The 21,614-nt window shown below is 44.2% G+C and overlaps 1 pseudogene; it reads left to right on the top strand.

Moving 5' to 3' along the window:
- Window positions 1-19,992, top strand: part of LOC141053051 (WD repeat-containing protein 18-like) — a 57,807-nt pseudogene extending 37,815 nt beyond the window's left edge.
- Window positions 19,993-21,614: the final 1,622 nt, after the last annotated feature.

Below are 21,614 nucleotides of genomic sequence, written 5' to 3'. Positions count from 1 at the left end.
ATGTTTTCTTTATTAGGCTGGTTATTGTGCGCTTCCCGGTGAATGTATAGATTATACACACCTTAATCCAATGAAAGGAATATATTACATTTCTAAACATTTGAAATGCTTATCACACAATATCTTACCCTGTGTCTGACTGCCTAACACATTTCAAAACCGCAGGACATAATTTAAAACACATGACATTATTCACATGATGCGATTGGAGTGTTCAGGCGCAGGAACGTGAGCGTACAGTCCACCACCCTTACATACGTGCAACCTGTAAGAGGACGTTCACACTGTGGCCATTTCACAGACATAACCTAGGAAATAAGTATCTGTGTAGGCACAGATATGAAGGGAATTAGTGTGCAAGGAGAGTGGGGAATACTGGTCAACAAAGGAATCAAGCTCAGAAAAAGAAAAGTGTAAAACAGAAGGGTAAAAGAAAAAAAAAGTCAGATTATAGAAAAAGATTGGCCTATGTGGCTTTTGGAAGTAATTTGATTGTCCAGGGTAACACATTCCAGAGAACTTTTGAACCAGGAGAAAAGCTTTGGAGATGGATGTGGGAGGTTTGTAACATGGAGGATATTAGTTTTAAATATTTGGCAGAACAGAGAGCGTGGGTCGGGTGATGGAGATGTGAGGTGCTGCTGCTCTCTTAGTGATGAGTTCAGATTGCAATGTGAACGGGCTACCCATGCAGTGACTGGCACCGGGAAGAGGCACTGATGGACACATTCCTGAAGCTGGCTGCTTCAATCAGGATAGATTGAGGATGTGAGATTTCACTGAATGGAATAAATCTGATTATTCAGACTGTTTTCAATAGCTTATTTGGAGAATAGTTCTAGATGCACAACCAAAGTCTCACATTCATACTACACGTCAGTGGTGAGGCGAGTAAATGGTATTACAAGGCCTATCATGCTTTATAGTATGCTGAAAAATCCAATCCCATGGGGTTGTTTCTGCAGCATGTGCTTACATTTCTGAAATCCTCATTCAGATGAATAGGAATGTAAATATACCATAATATTCCTATAAAAATACCTATATAGATCTTTTCATGCTACAGTATGGAAAATACTCTGGTCTGATTTATTAGAAAACATTTATCTTCTAGGCAGGGAGGGTAATTATAGTAGGAGTATGGGTTGCAGTAACACCCAGGACTGCCCAAAAGGTTACTTTTTCCATTTGAAATAACCCATATTAAAGTTGGTGTCTTTTGGAGATTTTACACTGCAATCCAAAAGTTTTAAAGGGGTGGTTCATGCTTAGGGTACAAGTATGCAGTCACTTTATGTGACTACAGACTTGTGAATCCTCACAGTGCGTGCACTGTTAGGATTCTCCATTCCAATGCTGGGAGTGGGCGGTAATGTGACTGCAAGTATATGATTTGCATTCTTCCATCAACATTCCGACTAGACATATCCGGTGTTGCTCAATACACTTGCACTAAGCAAGGCCATATACGTCTCGTCGGCATGTGAACACTTGTATGCAAATTGCATACCTGCGATCATATAACTGTCTGTTCCCTTTGCCGGCACCGGAGAATCGCCACAGTGTGCAGTGCGCGCGCTGTGAGGATTCACAAGTCTGCAGTCACATAGAGTGACTGCAACTTGTATCCTAAGGCCTGGGCAGCGTCATAAGTTACTACTTGTAACTACCAAGAAAATCTTTTTTCTGTGCAGACGAGCCATCTTGTCTGTATGAAGAAGGGAGTTACCTATATTCTGCAATAGCAAGGTATTGCACAAATCTTGTAATTACCTACCGACTTGTTAAATGTGTCCTAGATTGTATTTCTATTGTGTACATGTGAGTATTGTGCCAAATAACTCAACACTTTATTCAATTATGTATGGAAAGGAAGGAAATCATTTGTGCTAGGGTGTTGGCTGTAATTAGAAATCATTTATGAATATTTTCCTTCTATATTAACTATATTCGCAGCGTCAGTTTTATGAAAATAAATCATTTTGTCCATTTCTTATCTTTGGCTACATCATGAAATATATTCTAGCTATCTGCATGCAGTAAACTGAACAGCTATGGGTAGTTAAGCATATTCCGAAATGTGCAAAAAAACAGGAAATTATTAACTACCTATCTTTCAATTTTTCTAAGTAGTATTAAAATTAGCGAAGACTATTGGGGAAGACGTTTCTATTTCTTTTTCTCTTGCATGATTCATAGTATTTGAATTGGTAGATAAAAACGCACCCTGTAAACCCTGATCACATCAGTATTTTTCAATTCCATTTTTCTGTGCTTTTTCTTTCACCATAATGGAAACCAGAGTAATGCCATCATGCAATAGATCTGTCTTCATTATGAATTCCAATGTTTTTTCCTAGAATAGAGCAGAGAATCAGAATTTAGAAACAGGTGTGAACAGTCTTAGAAGTGTGAAATATGAAACACCAATTAGTTGTAAATTATGGACTACCCATCTATGTTTTATCTATTCTATGGTCCTTTAAAGGGAACCTGTCAGCAGGATTGTGCTCAGTAACCTACAGACAGTGTCAGGTCGGTGCCGTTATACTGATTACAATGATACCTTGGTTGATGAAATCCGTCTTGTGGTTGTTGTTTAATCCTTATTTTTGGTTTTGTGTTAATGATATTCTCGTGCTCCGGGGCGGCCTGTGGGCGGTGGTCTTCATGTGATTAGGTATGATTAGGTATTCATACAGATGGCTTATGACAGATCACTGATCCCTCACAGACCTGCCCCCTAGTTTACATAATGAATATTATATATATATATATATATATATATATATATATATACAGTGGGGCAAAAAAGTATTTAGTCAGTCAGCAATAGTGCAAGTTCCACCACTTAAAAAGATGAGAGGCATCTGTAATTTACATCATAGGTAGACCTCAACTATGGGAGACAAACTGAGAAAAAAAAATCCCGAAAATCACATTGTCTGTTTTTTTTTCCTTTTATTTGCATATTATGGTGGAAAATAAGTATTTGGTCAGAAACAAGCAATCAAGATTTCTGGCTCTCACAGACCTGTAACTTCTTCTTTAAGAGTCTCCTCTTTCCTCCACTCATTACCTGTAGTAATGGCACCTGTTTAAACTTGTTATCAGTATAAAAAGACACCTGTGCACACCCTCAAACAGTCTGACTCCAAACTCCACTATGGTGAAGACCAAAGAGCTGTCAAAGGACACCAGAAACAAAATTGTAGCCCTGCACCAGGCTGGGAAGACTGAATCTGCAATAGCCAACCAGCTTGGAGTGAAGAAATCAACTGTGGGAGCAATAATTAGAAAATAGAAGACATACAAGACCACAGATAATCTCCCTCGATCTGGTGCTCCACGCAAAATCCCACCCCGTGGGGTCAGAATGATCACAAGAACGGTGAGCAAAAATCCCAGAACCACGCGGGGGGACCTAGTGAATGAACTGCAGAGAGCTGGGACCAATGTAACAAGGCCTACCATAAGTAACACACTACGCCACCATGGACTCAGATCCTGCAGTGCCAGACGTGTCCCACTGCTTAAGCCTGTACATGTCCGGGCCCGTCTGAAGTTTGCTAGAGAGCATTTGGATGATCCAGAGGAGTTTTGGGAGAATGTCCTATGGTCTGATGAAACCAAACTGGAACTGTTTGGTAGAAACACAACTTGTCGTGTTTGGAGGAAAAAGAATACTGAGTTGCATCCATCAAACACCATACCTACTGTAAAGCATGGTGGTGGACACATCATGCTTTGGGGCTGTTTCTCTGCAAAGGGGCCAGGACGACTGATCCGGGTACATGAAAGAATGAATGGGGCCATGTATCGTGAGATTTTGAGTGCAAACCTCCTTCCATCAGCAAGGGCATTGATGATGAAACGTGGCTGGGTCTTTCAACATGACAATGATCCAAAGCACACCGCCAGGGCAACGAAGGAGTGGCTTCGTAAGAAGCATTTCAAGGTCCTGGAGTGGCCTAGCCAGTCTCCACATCTCAACCCTATAGAAAACCTTTGGAGGGAGTTGAAAGTCTGTGTTGCCAAGCGAAAAGCCAAAAACATCACTGCTCTAGAGGAGAGCTGCATGGAGGAATGGGCCAACATACCAACAACAGTGTGTGGCAACCTTGTGAAGACTTACAGAAAACGTTTGACCTCTGTCATTGCCAACAAAGGATATATCACAAAGTATTGAGATGAAATTTTGTTTCTGACCAAATACTTATTTTCCACCATAATATGCAAATAAAATGAAAACAAAACAGACAATGTGATTTTCTGGATTTTTTTTTCTCAGTTTGTCTCCCATAGTTGAGGTCTACCTATGATGTAAATTACAGACGCCTCTCATCTTTTTAAGTGGTGGAACTTGCACTATTGCTGACTGACTAAATACTTTTTTGCCCCACTGTATATATTTATATACATATATCTTGGGAAAAAAACCTTTCTGCAGGCAGGCGTCGGCGGTGGCGCCTGCGCTGCAGCATGATCGCATATGTAATGTGTATATACTTTATTTGCTTCAGATTATCCTGAAATTCTTTAAAAAAAATCAGTTTGAAAATGGTGCTGCCTGCGCAATAGCAGCTCTCGATGATTGCCGATAGCTGCTGCGCATGTGCCGGCGGCGCCATCTTGAAGGAGGAAAAAAAATTTTCTCTAGCAAGATGGCGCCACCGTTGACTGCACAATAGGCAGTGCCAATAATCTCTAAAGCACTGTGGAATTAATGGCACTATATAAGCAAAAAATAATGCTCTCTCTTTCTATCTACTGTTAACACTATTGAGGGAGCATTATTTTTTATTGTTTTTTTAATCTCTAATTTACATTTTCTCTTTAAAGCTCCCCTAAGCGACCTCCTATACCCCTACCCTTTGTCCCAGCCCTGCATTTATGTATATCCTTACTAATGCCAGCTCCAGAGATTACCGCACACAAGCCCTTGTAATGAAGGAGATTTCTGTATTTGCTGCTTGTCTTTAGAGTGTTCACCAGTCGTTCATTACTTAGGATTCTGCGTTGATCTGGCATTGACACATTGACATTATGATGACTTTAGAGTTTGATTTCTATGCTTTAATGAGCGCTACTTAAGCTTTGCATTCCCGTAGCGATTAGCGCGCCAGACAGAGATGTTCACAGTGGGAAAGGAATGTAAGGCCAGAGATGGCTGGGAAAGGAAACACAGATCCCCTTTACCATCACAGATGTAGCAGTAAGGAAAATGGGGAGCACATCATTATACTAATTCATAAAAAGGCTGGAGTGCTGATCAAAGCCGCGGCACTGACAGCTCAGTGTGCTCCTCTACTGTATTCATCTCGGTGCCAGGACAAGTTAGAATTTCATTTGGCTTTAAAGACCATTTGAAAAAGTTTCTGACCTGTGTACTGACCACAAAATCCACTGAACTGAACCTATCGATGATGGGTTCATGAAATGACTATAAGAGCGATAGGAAGAATCCTACATCGCATTAGCTTCTTTTCTTGCAGATGCTTTTCACTGTTATATATTGGAAAGATTAAAGGGGTTGTACATCTAAAATAATTTACAAATGGGCTTTAAAGATTATTCCCAAGATAGTAAATTATCCCTTAGTCATAGCATCCATATAAGAGGGGATGATTGATGGACTTTTTAAGGGAATATTTGGATAGTATTTATATTACTACATGTAAAGCCTCTCATCTATTAGCTGAAGTATAAAGTGGATTTTAAAGCTGGCCATACACATGATTGAGCTGTCGACTAGACATTTGTTTTGCAGAGTGCCATCTCTCCCGACTGCCCCATACATATGAGTGTGGGCAATGACGAAAAAGCCATTGCCAGGAACCTCTGACAGAGGCTTATCTCCCCTGAAAGCAAAATAATCATGTCAGGAAAATATGAGTTATTGCGTAAATAACCAAAGCACCCAGCCAGAGCTGTCTGTTGCATCTACCTGGTTTGTGAATGACATACTGCCCACCCCACTTGGTTTGTGCAGTTATCTCGAATTTAATAACCCACAATAATCCTAGAGGCAGGAAACTTATATTTTTAGAATCTGCATAAATAAAGCTATTCACAGCAGGGTTTTGTAGCTTGTGCAGATGCCAGAAAATGAGAAACGAATGTATGCCCATCTGTCCACCCAGACACGTCATGTCTGGTCTTAAATGAAAGAAAATGTTGTAACTGAAAAGATAATCCCCCCATCATCACTATGTTAGCTTCCCAGCGATAGTTATGGCCAGTGGAAGTTTTAATAACTCTGCAAAAAGGGGAGTGCATTCCCTGACTCAGCCCCCACATTGATGTCAACCAGAGAAGAGCAAAAATCTAGGATGCTCGATTAGGAAGTTTTTTTTCCCGGAGAATCAGCTGCAGGAAGCTGTGCATTTGTACCCCTTTGTCCTGGGAAGTTTCGCCTCCCCCCTCATCCACACGACATACCAGTGACTGAGATGTGTAAGTTCTTATCTTAATCCTCTTTTATTTTGTAACTGTCTGTATATACTGTATTTAATAATAATAATAATAATAATAATAAATTATATTTCTATAGTGCCGACATATTTCGCAGCACTTTACATTTCAGAGGGGACTAGTACAGACAATAGACATTACAGCATAACAATAATCACATAGATTATAACAAATACCAAGAGGAATGAGGGCCATGTTCGCTAGCTTACAGTCTATGAGGAAGAGGTAGACACGAAAGGTGGGTGGTAACAGTTGCCCTGATTGTATGGACCAGCCATAATGTTAAGTGTGTAACAGTACAGACACAGAGGGCTAATGGATGCATAAAGAATGTGGGAACATGATGCGGGGAACCTGGTTATGCCACACAGGGATAGATTAGGTTAATGTGTTGAGGCGATAGGCCAGTCTGAATAAATGCGTTTTCAGGACACGCTTAAAATTGTGGGGATTGGGGTCTAATCGTATTGGCCTGGGAAGTGCATTCCAAAGAATTGGCGCAGCACGTGTAAAGTCTTGGAGACGGGAGTGGGAGGTTCTGATTATTGAGGATGCTAACTTCAGGTCATCAGCAGAACGGAGGGTGCAGGTAGGATGGTATACTGAAACAAGGGAGGAGATGTAGGGTGGTGCTGAGCCATGGAGGGCTTTGTGGGTGAAGGTAATAAGTTTATACTGAATTCTGGAGTGGATGGGAAGCCAGTGTAATGACTGGCACAAGGTAGAGGCATCGGTGTAACGATTGGTGAGGAATATGATCCTGGCTGCAGCATTCAAGACAGATTGGCGAGGGGAGAGTTTTGTAAGAGGGAGACCGATTAGAAGAAAGTTACAATAGTCGAAACGAGAATGAGTAAGAGAAACAGTAAGGCTGAGTTCACACGTGGCGTTTTTTACGCGTTTCCGCGGCGGTTTTAACCGCGCGATTTTGCCGCGAAAACGCAAAAAATAAGCATCCCATGCATTCCTATGGGATTCCGCAGTGCTGTGCTAATGCTGCGGTTTTTACCGCAGCGGAATCGCTTCGCGGTAAAAACCGCAGCATGTTCATTAATTTGCGGAACCGCGGCGATCCCGCACCCATAGGAATGCATTGTTCCGCTTACTTCCCGCATGTGGCTGTTCACACCATGCGAAAAGTAAGCAGAACAATTGCGGATGGTACCCACGGTCCGGAGGAGAGGAGACTGTCCTCCGGGCTTTGGGTACCATATCCCTGTAAAAAATAGAATTTAAAATAAAAAATATTGTTATTCTCACCCTCCGACGTCCCGCGCAGCCTTCCCGCCTCTCTCCACACTCCCGTTCCCAGTAGTCCTTTGCGAAAATGCCCGCGATGGCGTCCGTTCTCGCGGGATCGCGAAGTCTCGCGGTCATTCGCGCGACGTCATCGCGAATTACCGCGAGACATCGCGATCCCGCGAGAACTGACGTCATCGCGGGCATTTTCGCAAAGGATTACTGGGAACGGATGCGCGGGACGTCGGAAGCTAAGAATAACACCATTTTTTATTTTTTTTTACATTCTATCTTTTACTACTGATGCCGCATAGGCGGCCTCAGTAGTAAAAAGTTGGTCACACTCGTCAAACACTATGTTTGACGAGTGTGACCAACCTGTCAATCAGTTCTCCAAACGATGCTACAGATCGCTTGGAAAACGCTAGCATTCTGCAAGCTAAATACGCTTGCAAAATGCTAGTTTTTCCGCGGGAAAATCACGGGAATTTAAAATGCGATTTTCCCGCGGACTGGAATTCCGGAATTCTCGTGGTAATTTCCGCGAGAGTTCCGGTATGTGTGCACTTAGCCTTAGAGTTTTTGCAGAATCAAAAGTAAGAAAAGGTCAAATTCTAGAAATGTTTTTGAGGTGCAGATGACAAGAGCGAGCCAGTGATCGAATGTGGGGGGCAAAGGAAAGCTCGGAGTCAAGTATGACCCCAAGACAGCGGGCATGTTGCTGGGGAGTAATAGTGGAACCAGTAGTAGAGGGAGGAAACACAAGGAGTTCAGTCTTTGACAGGTTCAGTTTCAGATATAGTGAGGACATGATGTTAGACACAGTGTTTAGACAATCGCCGTTTTTTTCTAGAAAGGCTGGCATGATGTCAGGAGTAGAAGTGTATAATTGGGTGTCATCAGCATAGAGATGGAACTGGAAACCAAATCTACTGATTGCTTGACCAATAGGGGCAGTGTACAAGGAGAAGAGGAGGGGACCTCGAACCGATCCTTGAGGAACCCCAAGGAGTGGTCAGAGAGATAGGAGGAAAACCAGGAGAGAACGGTGTCCTTGAGGCCAATGGAACGGAGCATAGTGAGGAGGAGCTTATGATCCACTGTGTCGAATGCTGCAGAGAGAGCCAAGAGAATTAGCATGGAGTAATGACCATTTGATTTAGCTGTTAGTAGATCATTATAGACTTTAGTGAGGGCAGTTTCAATAGAGTGTAAAGAGCAGAAACCGGATTGGAGAGGGTCGAGAAGAGAGTTATCAAAGAGATAGCGGATAAGACGGGAGTGGACCAGGCTTTCCAGGAGTTTAGAGATGAAGGGAAGATTAGAGACAGGTCTATACTTAGCGGCACAGTTTTGGTCGAGGGATGGTTTTTTAAGTAGTGGATGTATGATGGCATGCTTAAATGAGGAGGGAAACATACCAGAAGAGAGAGAGAGGTTAAATATTTTAGTTAGGTGAGGGGTGACAGCAGGGGAAAGGGACTGGAGGTGATGTGACGAAAATGGGTCACTGGTGTAAGTGGTTGGGTGAGAAGATGCAAGGAGCCTGCTTACTTCTTCTTCTGCGACTGGTTCAAAATCAGAGAGTGAGCTAGATGCAGTGGGGGAGGGAGGACAGTGCATGGTATGAGGTGATTGGGAGATAATTTCCTGTCGAATCTGGTCAATTTTTTCTTTGAAGTAATTGGCCAGATCGTCAGCTCAGAGCTCCGTGGTTGGGGCCTGTACTCTTGGGTTGAGTAGAGAATGAAAAGTGTCAAAGAGACGTTTCGGGTTATTGGACAGTGAGGTGATGAGGGTGTTGAAATAGGTTTGTTTGGAGAGGTGAAGGGCAGTGTTGTATGTTCTAAGAATAAACTTATAATGGATGATATCTTCGTGTAGATTGGATTTTCTTCACAGACGTTCGGCGCACGTGGAGCACCGCTGCAGGAAACGTGTTTGCAGGGTGTGCCAGGGTTGTCGCCGTCTGTGTTGTGGTGTTCTATTTATAGGGGGTGCAAATTCATCCAGGGCACTTTGAAGTGTTTCATTGTAATGCTTCAATGCAGAATCAGTACATGAGAGGGAGGAGATAGGGGCCAATGAAGACTGCAAGTTCTTCATAAGTTTCTGGGTGTTAATGGCGTGTATGTTTCTATAAGTATGGACAGTGGGGGTGACCTGAGCAGCCTGGCAGTTCTTGATAGAGAATGAAAGAAGATTGTGGTCAGAGAGCAGGAGAGGGGAGTTTGCAAAATCATCCACTGCACAAAGCCGGGAGAAGACCAATTCGAGGGAGTTTCCGTCTTCATGCGTTGGAGAATTAGTAAGCTGCAAAAGGCCAAATGAGTAGGTTAGAGATAAAAGGTGAGTAGCAGATGGGGAGAGGGGAAGAGCAATGGGGATGTTGAAATCTCCCATGATGAGGGTAGGGATGTCACAGAAAAAATGTGGAAGCCAAGTGGCAAAATGATCCAGGAACTGATGGGAGGGGCCGTGAGGAGGATACACCACCGCCACTCGCATGGAGAAGGGGGTATAGAGTCTGACGGCATGGACCTCAAAAGAAGGGAAGACTAGTGAGGGTAGTTGAGGGATAACCTGAAAGGTACATTTTGGTGATAGGAGCAGACCAACGCCTCCACCTGCTCTTTTGTCTGATCTTGGGGTATGAGAGAAGTGTAATCCCCCATATGAAAGAGCAGCAGCAGCGGTAGTGTCTGACTGCTGGATCCAGGTTTCAGTAAGAGCCAGGAGGTTAAGAGAATTAGAAAGGAAAAAGTCATGCGTGAAGGAGAGTTTGTTACACACTGAGCGAGAATTCCAAAGTGCACAACAGATGGCATGCAGGGAATATTAATAAGATTAGAGGGGTTTCTGAGTGTAGCAGTTGGGGGGTTTGACTTTCTATAACATGGGGGACCAGGGTTGGGAGCAATGTCTCCTGCGACTAGGAGAAGGAGGATAGAAAGAGTGAGCAGATGGTATTTGTCTCTTTTGTAACATCTTTTGTATTTTTGTAAATACTGCCTATATTTTCTGGAGTAAATCTATAAAATGTACTAGTTTCATTTTCCTTGCTCTATGAACGGACCGCCACGTCCTCCACGCTAAATTACACTACCCTGTGGGTGGGCTCCTCCTGACCTGATATTGGTTTTCATATCAAATGAGGAGCTGGTGGCAGCAAAGTGTTCTGGTGGATTTGGGAGACCCTGGCAGTGATGAAACGGAGGTTTATGTGTGTATTTCCTGCCTGAGACTGGGGATATACATACCGCCCTCACTGCAGAGTGCACAATAGCCAGTACGTGGCAAGGCAGCCTTTCTGGCGACTACTTATCCTAGATGTAGTTCCCTGACTGAGCTGAGGCTAGGGAGGGTGCCAGAGAGCTGCAAGTTCCTAACCGGAACTGGAAAGTGGGATAGACAAGCAAATCCCTGACAGATCAGACGTTGAAATCCAAAATGCCACATCCTTTCGTCCTCTGACATGACCTGTCAGGGTAGAGTCGGTAACCCACCATACAGGTAGTCGGCATGTTCTGCCTAAATCAGTGGATTCAGCCTTACTTTCATTTAATGTGCATGGTGACTTTAAAGGAGTTGCCCAACCTTAGGGTACCGTCACATTTAGCGATGCACCAGCGATCCCGACCACGATACGACCCAGTCAGGATCGCTGGTGCATCACTAAATGGTCTCTAGTGAGCTGCCAAACAGGCAAATCTCACCAGCGATGCAGCAGCGGTCGGCCGTCATTACTTACCTGTCAGACGTGGCGATGAAGACGCCCTCCCACCTGCGTCCACGTGTCGCTCGTCGGTGCCAGCAGGAAGCCCAGCAGGAAGCGCCCGACGAGAAACGGCCCAGGACGTTCTTGCGTGATCAGCCATAGCCAGCGGGGGAGCCGGTCGGAGGTAAGTATCACACATAGTGATATCGCTAGCAATATTGCTGCTGCGTCACAAAATCGGTGACTCTTAAGTGATATCGCTAGCAATCTCGCTTAGTGTAACGGGGCCTTTAGGCAACAAGTCTTCAGTCGCGCTATGTCACTATAGACTTGTGAATCCTCACATTGTGTGCCATTAATGGGCGGTCATGTGACTGCAAGAATTCAGCTGGCATACTTATGGCCACATTATGACTAGACATGTCTGTGCTCTCTCAAGGCCCATCCGTGCCCATCTAGTTGGCATGTTACCTCAAGTACGCAAATCACATACTTGCGGTCTTTGGAGAATCCTCACATCGTGCAAGGATTCACATTGCGTGACTGCAGACTTGTATGTTAAGGTTGGAGAACACCTTTAAGATTTGGAGCAGCTTTCACTTTCATACACAGCTAGACCACTGATTTCAATGTGTACCATTAAACCTTTATTGTTCAATGCAGGGTTGAAGCTATGTACTCGATGCTCATGCACAATATGAGTTGTTTTTTTTATTTTGAATTCTACATAAAAAAAACTGAGACTTGATTCATCACATGCTATGTATCTATGTAATAAAAATCCATACCAAGTGCCATATAGTAACCTAAGTACTACAGAGCTGTATGACAGAAATTACTAAACCTTTGTGGCTATCATAATGACTTGCTTATAAAAATGTGCCAGACACAAAATAATTACTATAAAATAAAAAAAAAATACCACCCTGCATCATGGAGCTATTCCACTACAACAGGGGTGGGGAACCTTTTTTCTGCCAATATCAAAAGATAGGGTAGGGGAAAAGGAAAGTCAGCTCACCACAGCATGCTGGTCTGTAATAGTGGAAGTCCTCTGCACGGAGCCGCCCCAGTCCAGGGCGTCAGCAATCAGCAGAAAAAAAGAAGAGATGTGCTCCAGCGATGAAACAATCCACTGATGTATTAAAAACAGTTATTTATTTGCTTCTTAAAAACATGAAAAAAACAATGTGGGTAACACAAGAGGCAGAAATATGACCAACGCGTTTCAGCAATTAAGCCTTGATCATGGCCAAACATGGTCATGATTAAGGCTTAATTGCTGAAATGCGTTGGTCATATTTCTGTATCTTCTGTTACCCACATTATTTTTCATGTTTTTAAGAAGCAAAAAATGTTTTTAATACATCAGTGGATTGTTTCATCGCTGGAGCACATCTCTTCTTTTTTTCTGCCAAGGGCCATTTGGATATTTATATCATCCTTTGGGGGCCATACATATGGCACATTAACTCCACCCACAAAGTACCTCCTAATGCGTGTCAGGACATAATCTTTCTTTGCACGCACTTCAGCATCAGTAGTGAACACTACTTGCGAGGGTTCACAGAGTAAGAAGAAATTAATGGGCTGGCGGCTGTCAAAATACAGCTACTGGCCCAAGCATGACTGTCCGCGGAAACTTGCCCAGGGGCTGAATAAAAGGTCATCAACGGCCATTTCCATGGGTCTGAGGTTCCTCACTCCTGCACTACAATGTTGTTAGAGCATGCCAACATTCAGGATTGTTTTAGATGTAAAGGTGTTTAACTTACCCAAAGGTTGGATGCTGTATCATATGCATGAAGCCTTCCGGTAAATAAACACAGCTCAACATCTAAAAGGATCCTATTGTTTTTAATAAGAATTCATTTTGCATCTAAAGTGACTAAAATGGAGAGTTAGCTTTCATCGCATGCAAACCTCGCATGCAAAAAGCTGTGGTCATTGATTTTAATAAAATGCTGGGGGAAGGATCTGGTTGGGATGTTCTCATCTGGCCAGACTGACTTTAAAAACAAAGGTAATGGATTTCACTGCCTCCCTGATGCATGAGGCAGAGGGCCATAATGTACTCATGTATGAGAGTGCTCCAGATTTAACCCCCTGAACCCACACTTTTCTACAGAACCAAACCCACATCACCCCAAAGTGCTATGGTAGTGTAGGATCCGCTCATTGGGAGTCTGGGTAGTACAATAGGTGTAGACTTTTAAATGTGGGTACGATGAAGCCATATTAATAAGGTCTAGTTAAAGTATTGTGATTTCCACAGCAACGTTTACCCTGCAAACCATTTATATGACTGTGCGGCCCTTTGATAGATAAACCAGTCAATCCCTTTATGACCACACAAAGCTTCTCTAGCAGCAAGAAATTATGATTTTCAGTTCAGTCTGGAAGTGCATTGGGGTGTGACGACGCACTTAAAGCTCCTCGGTCTCGCACTGTATTTCCTGCCTAGCAACACACTTACTCCATCGGCTGATTGACAGGTCAGTGGCTGTGTACCAGTGTGGTAGGGGCCGGGATTGGGGGGTGGACCACTGCTTACCCTGTCCGGATGACACAGACACCAGGCGATGCAAGGACGAGGCGGAGACAGATTTCAATAGTAACAGTTCCGGATTTATTCATCGTCCTCCTGACGACCACAACCACGCACCGCAGCCTCTTTACGGTTCTCTGTCTCCAGGCCCAGGTACATGCACCTTTGCTCCAGTCGAAGTGATGTCCCTCGCGGATCTTTCGCTGGGGCTGTCCTAGACCAATCTACCGCCAGCGCTTCACCTGCCCGAGGTCGTCATCCAATCGGTACCCCCGGGGCCTCGTCTGTTCTGTGGTCTGTCGGGTCAGGGCCACCCCCCTGACTGTCTCTTTGCTATCCATCCTCTAGTCGAGCTCTTCTCTCTTCACCGTCTTCTACCGAGCTACTCCCGGGACTAGCCTGCCTGGAACCCTACCCTGTTCTATTTATCCCCTCTCTCACCAGGAATTCCCCTCCTGGGTTCCTATCTCCCTGCCCCCATGACTAAGCGTTTCTCAAGCAGTAAGCTGATGTTAAGTCCTAAGCTACTCCCCCCTGCCATCTTGTGGTCATTTCTAGGTACTGCACTCTCCTATCCACCCTTCCCAGCTGTCACCCTCCTATCCTGTCAATCTCCGTCTCTAGTGCACAAACCGTCTCCTCCTACTACCAGTCACGTCTGTCCGTCAAGTCACCTTCCCCACACCAGAGCAAACAACCTGTCTAGCAGCCAAGGGAGGATGCTGCGGGTTAGAGAATACAGTGCAGACTAAGAAGCTGTAAGTGCATCGTCACATCCCAATGTACTACTAGGTGGAATTTCAAAACACAATTGCGTTAGTGAGCTCTACTTACGCTTTGCAGTCCCGTAGTGGCAACATTTTTTACATGCTATTTGTAGTATTGCATTCAATAAAGGGAACCTGACAACACAAAATGACTGTTCAAATGAAGCACAGGCAATTGGTGCACCTTTGAGGTGGTCAACCAGTGCAATACACCTTCCCACCTATTAGTTTTCCATCTATCCCCATCCACCTCTTCCTTAATTGACAGCATTGAAGGACAAATAGGTGGGAAAGTGGACTGAACTTTTTGGCCACAGCAAGCCACAACAAGGGTGCACCGAGCCCTTGTGTTTGGTTTGAACAGTCATTTAGTGCTGACAGAAAGTGGCTTTGTTTTTGTGATTACGGACAAGCCCTTTAAGGCAGTTTTCACCACAGTGCTATTAAACCTGCTGGTAACGATAACACCAGTGAATTTAGATACTGATCTGGCTCCGTTCCACAGAAGAGATCAGCATTTATTTTAACAGGTCAGTTTCTGACATTTTCTACTGTCTAACAAAGCAAGGCTGATTATTCAGCATACTGTACTACTACCAGCGTTACTGGGTGGATAATCGCACTCGGCCTAGTCGCTCCATTCACAAACCAGCCGTGTCATCACCCACAAAACTCTCTCATTTGCTGAAGCAGTCAGTAAATAGCCAAAATGTTAAGATAATTCTGTGCTATTTCAAGACACAAAACACTTAAAATTGACATGACAAAACACACCTTGGAATGGTGAGCGGACATGACAATGAACGTGTGTCCTGTTGGCAAATTCTCTTGTGTTCTCCCACTAGTTAAACTTCCTTGAACACAAAGCGAGGGCCAGTCCAGACAGTGGAGCGGCTTAACACCCCCTCAGCAGCACAGGGTTTGGCACCTTTACGCCCAGTAAATCTATTGTTCGGATCATGGCCTGGAAGTAATGCTCATTAGGTTTATGATTGTGGTATTTGTATTGTTTAAGAAGTGGGGGAAAGGTGATGTTGTCATTGAGATTTAATATAGCTTACTGTTTTCAAAGGGCTTTTCATATTTGGAAAAGAATTATCAGAAAATTGTATATTACCTTCCATAATACATTTTCTAAAGTAAAGTATTTACCGTAATTAGAGTTGGAAAAGAAAAAAAAAAGAAAAGATCTGTATCCCTCAACCTGAGCTGTTGGACTAATCAGTTTGGTTGTCTTCATGTGACCTTAGGGTACCGTTACACTTAAAGATGCACCAGCGATCCCGACAATGATACGACCTTGTCAGGATCGCTGGTGCATCACTACATGATCGCTGGTGAGCTGCCAAACAGGCAGCTCCACCATCGATCAGCACCAGCGAGGACGCTGGTATCTAAGGTAAATATTGGGTTACTAAGTGGCGCGCGTCACTTAGTTACCCGATGTGTACCTTAGATATCAGCTTGCTCGCGCCGGGAGCTGCCAGCACGCAGGTTTCTAAGGTACACATTGGGTAACTAAGTGACGCGCGCCACTTAGTAACCCGATATTTACCTTAGATACCAGCTCCCAGGGACTGCTTACAGCGCTGGGAGCATCGCTGATCGTTGGCTCCCGCTGCCACACGCAGTGATGCGCGCTGGCCAGCGGGAGAGCAACCATCAAAAAATGGCCCAGGATGATCCTGCATGATCAGCGATACCCGGCAGGGGGCCCGGTCGCTGATGTGTGTCACACACAGCGAGATCGCTGGTGAGATCACTGTGGCGTCACAAAATCAGCGATCTCGCTGTGTGTGATGAGGCCTTTACTCAGAACCGTATTTGGCGTTCATGATGCCTTAGGCACTTTATGTGGTCACAACGCCTAGTGGTGCGTGAGACTAAAGCTGGCCATACACATTAGATGGCTGTCAGCTGAATGATGCTTCTTTGGCTGATCGTTCGGCAGACAGCCATCTCAGTCATCTCCTTCTTTGTCGGTGAGAATATTAACACATTAACTCTACACTACCATTTATAAAGGTTTTGGGAATTAAAAAATTAACAGGAGTGTTTCGTAAACTTAATAGGTCTGGCATGATTAAGCCACTCATGCTTTTCTTTTCCATACTGAGCCACACTTGTTGTCACTTATTCATACTGAGATGCCATACTGCCCCTTCTCAATACTGAGCCCCCATGTTAATCCTTCTTCATACTGAGTCCTCATGCTGCCCATTCTCCATACTGAGCCTTCAACGCTGCACCTTCACTATACAGAGGTCCCAACATTGCTCATTCTCCATACTGAGCCCTCCCAAACTACCTGGTCTACCTACTGAATGCCCCACCATGCAGCCCTCTCTCCATACTGAGTACCCATGCTGCCCTTTATTCATACTGAGACAGCTATACTGCCTCTTTTTCATACTGAACCCCCATACTGTCCCTTCTCCATACTGAACCCCTATGCTCTCCCTTATTCATACTAAAGGCCCCGTCACACTAAGCGACTTACCAGCGATCCCGACACCGATATCATGGTGTCAGGATCGCTGGTAAGTCGCTATGTGATCACTGGTGAGCTGTCACACAGACACCTTCACCAGCGATCAGCACAGCGATGCCGAGTGTGCGGCATCGCTTGCCATCGCTGTAAAAAATAATAAAAAAAATAAAAAATATAGTTATTCTCACCTTCCGACGTCCTGTTCAGCCATCCTGCCTCTCTCCACGCTCCGGTCCCAGTGATCCTTTGGACGAATGACCGCGAGACTTTGTTATCCCTCGAGACCGTGACATCTCGCGGTCATTTGTGCAAAGGATCACTGGGACCGGAGCGTGGAGAGAGGCAGGATGGCTGAACGGGACGTCGGAAGGTGAGAATAACTATATTTTTTATTTTTTTTATTATTTTTTACACCTGATCGCTGGTCTCCCGCCTGTCACACACAGCGATGCGTGCTGGCCAGCGGGAGACCAGTGACCAAAGAAATGTCCAGAGGTTTCTTCCAGCGATCAGCGATACCGGCAGGGGGGCCGCTCGCTGATCGCTGTCGCACACAGCGATCTCGCTGGTGAGATCGCTGTTGTGTCACAAAAGTTGTGACTCAGCAGCGATCTCGCTACCGAGATCGCTTAGTGAGACGGGGCCTTAAGCCCACCATGCTGCCCCGTATGCATACTAAGTCCCCTACACTGCTCCTTATCCATATTAAGTCCACTTAATTTGCCTTATCCACGCTGAGCCCATCCTGTCACTCCTCCACATTGTCCCTTGCACTATGCCTCACTCTGAAAGCACCCCTACCACCCAATTTATAGTAAAAGCCTCCCTAACACATAAAAAAGCACCCTGAATCTCTGGCTTACATACTCCTGGTTCCAATGTCTTTTTTCTTTAGGTGGTGCTCTGCAGTGATGTCTGCAGTGTGATTAGGTTACCTGCACGTCTAGGCAAGAATCTTATTGGAACTCCTCTGACCCCCAAAAGTGCTGGCTTGCTTCGAGGTTCATTTGCAAATACAAAAGAATGCATTCCCCCCTCCTCCATAAAACACCTTTTTTTATAGAGCCTGGTGGAGGGGAGATCTTTTTTAATTATAGGGATACTTGTGTCGCTTCCTCTTGCAACCCATCTTAGGCACCAGAACGCAAACCGATTTCTAGTGCTATCTATGGGCCTGGCCATACTGCCGATTCCTTCTTGTGTCTGCATTAAGACCACGACCAACAATTTGCCTTTAGTTTCTGAACTGAGCATAGATTACTATAGAACACCTATTACAGTACATGCGACATATTGATAGGACTCCATAGTAACATTTGGTCACTTATGAGTTACAGTAACTCATAAATACTCTCTTTCACATCAGAGATTTTTTCCATGGACAATTTCTCATCAGCAAGCTTGTCCATTTTTCATCCATTTTTGCTCACTGTGTCAGGCTGTAGTTCAATGAACATACTTCTGTTACTACTGACAATAACAAAACTGTTTTATATTTCAGTGGTGATACTTTCCGACACTGTTGCCAATACTTTATGAGGCTGCGTGCACTGGGGGAAAGCTGGGTTGCATTTCAATGATGATACTGCCTCAGGCTGCTGACAATAAGAAAGATGGGCTACTGTCCAAGAGTGATAGTTTCTGAAACTCCTGTTAACTTTTTCCTCATATTTCCATGTCTGTGTTTGCAATGATTTTTTTGCCTTATCCATAATATGGCCATGTGTGGCTAATACGTGACTCTTTGCCCGGGCGGCAAACATGGCGGTGCCCTAGAACTTGTGTTGAGTACTGATGCTGCAGGACAAGTTGCTAATTGGATCTACAGAAAGGAGTGGTTCTGCTCACCTATCGTGGAGGACGCACATGCACAGGAGGCCTGGTGTTGCTCGGTGGGCAGTATCTCGTCGGAGGACAGCTGGGGAAGAACTACATCAATGTATCTGAGCTACAAAGAAAGTATCACGTTCAACATAAGATTGTGTCCTTGGCGCCAGTGACGTGCTGGTCTGCATCCCCTAATGGTTTATACCTAGCAGCCGGCATTGCAGAAAGTGCTTACCTGTGAAAGGTTTGCACAGGACATCTACTTACCATTCTCACTAGTCACTACCAGGATGTCACCTGCCTCACCTTCACAGATGACAGTAGTCATTTCCTGACTGGAGCCAAGGATAGTCTTGCTCTTGTGTGGAACCTTTTCAGTGTTTTGCAGACTGAAGGCTCTCGAGGTTCTGAACGTTGTCACATGTGGACCCAACATTCACTTCGTATCACTGATGTACAGTGTGGCAATGGAGGGACCCAGTCCAGAGCAATTACTTCATCTTTGGACCAGACAGTTAAGCTCTGGGATATTGCATCTGAGGAGATTCTTGTGTCCATCCTCTTTGATGTTCGAATCATATCAGTAACATTCGACCCTGCGGAATATAATTTATTTTGTGGGGGAAGTGATAGCTCCATATTTCAGGTGGATCTTTTTGAATGGCCTGTGCAGCGAGATAGGCCTTTTAATACTGAACATGAGAAGGTGTTTAAAGGGTACAGAGACCAGGTGACGTGCCTTTCCATATCATTAGATGGAAGTATGCTGGTTTTGGGTTCCCATGATGAAACTGTTTGCATTTGGGACATACAAGGCAAGCAATGCCTACGAACTGTAAACCATAGAGGTCCAGTGACCAATGCAATCATCATACCTGCACCAGGAAATATGCTAAGAACAGACAGCAATCCTAGCTTTCAGCTGTAGCCAACCCCATTCATGCTCTTTAGTGTTAACACAGTCTTCTGATGTCAAAGTGACCTCACTATATACAGTATGGCTATGGGTAAATGGAGGGTAACTGGCAGTAACCAACAATCTATCTCTCACACTCTAATCTTCTTCACCGCAGTGCTGTCATACACTAACTGTACACTTTCTTTAGTGTTTTATGACTTTCCCTATCTTTATTGCTAAGCTGTGAGCTGTGACATCTTCTCACTATCCAGATTTACTATAAAATGGGTGCTGCATTTCCTGCTTTTGATTTCATACAGTTTATGGTAGTTCCTCCTGATTGGCTGTGCTATAACAAGTGATGCGATAGCCTGCCCGGTTATGCTAAAGGTCATTTGAGCCTTTTATGCCTGATGCAATCTTCAGCGATGTGTAAAAAAGTGTTGGCGACGTTAACTTCAGAGCGCAACTAAAAATCCTACATAAATTTGATTCTATCACTTCGATCTAGTTTCTCGTTCCTTTATTAAAAAAATGAAGTTTTCTATAAAATATCCTCTGCATTCTGTTTGTACATTTAGCCTTTTCCCCAGTTTGGTGCTTTCCCAGTATAACTTCTTGACACTTATGTTGTCTTAGAATAGAAAAGCAGATGTTGTGATATGAGGCAACATGACTTGACCATGCTCCACAATGTGCAATGGAGTCCACATAGTTCACTAGTCACATCATTCTGATATCTTATGCTGAAATAACAAGTTTCAGTCTTTTCATTTCTGTGGTTTTAGATACGAGGAAATCTATCCTCTGATCCATTTACCTTTCACATACTGACTGAGAAACGGAGCAGATATTAGCAGTAGCATTGCCAAATTTAGCACTGATTAAGTCACTAATAAGTTCAACAAATGTCAGAAACACATTTTTATTCATTCCCATGATAAATGTTTGCGTTATGCCTCCTGCATACTGTGAGGGTAAATGGTTTGTGGGTTAGTAAATATACAGTTTTTCCTGATCAACGTCATTTGCAATACATTGTCAGCAGACAACTGGTGCAACTGAAGAATATTGTTAGACACCTATCACAGGTCGGGACTCTTCCTGCCTCATCCTGGTCCTCTCAATTCTGTGGCCGAACGTGCTTCCATGTGATCGTACAGTATGTCTAGGCCTATATAAGGCTTGTATTAGTGTCTTAGTTTCATCTGTGTTCTGTCTGCCTGTGTCCTCCAGTACCTGCTCCATATCAATGCCTGCTTTCCGGTGTCCGGTCTGTCTGCGGTCCTCAGTGCTTCCAGTCCTTGTATCCCGCATGCCTTACCTGCTACACTGACGTCTCTAGTCCATGCATCCACCTGGATCAGGGGCTTGGAGGATCCACCTCACCAAGTGGACTGAAATGAATATGGTCCAAAGGTTGGTAAAGTCATACAGTACAATGTCACTTTCACATTTACAACAAGCAAAATCCATTTTCCTTCATTTCTGAGACTCAAAAGTGGCACCACTGCATTCATCAGCTTTTCTCCATTGATCAACCTAAATTACTAATCACCATTATTGACCTTTCTCCGAAGCTGTTTCTTTATCGTGGACAGACACTTGAGAGACTGCATGTGCCGCTGTTGTCGGTGCCACTGTTGGATTCC

The sequence above is a fragment of the Dendrobates tinctorius genome, unplaced genomic scaffold (genome assembly GCF_039654945.1).
Source record: "Dendrobates tinctorius isolate UK_male_01 unplaced genomic scaffold, ASM3965494v1 ptg000165l, whole genome shotgun sequence".
Taxonomy (NCBI): Eukaryota; Metazoa; Chordata; class Amphibia; order Anura; family Dendrobatidae; genus Dendrobates; species Dendrobates tinctorius.
This window is presented reverse-complemented; position numbering and strand designations above follow the sequence as displayed.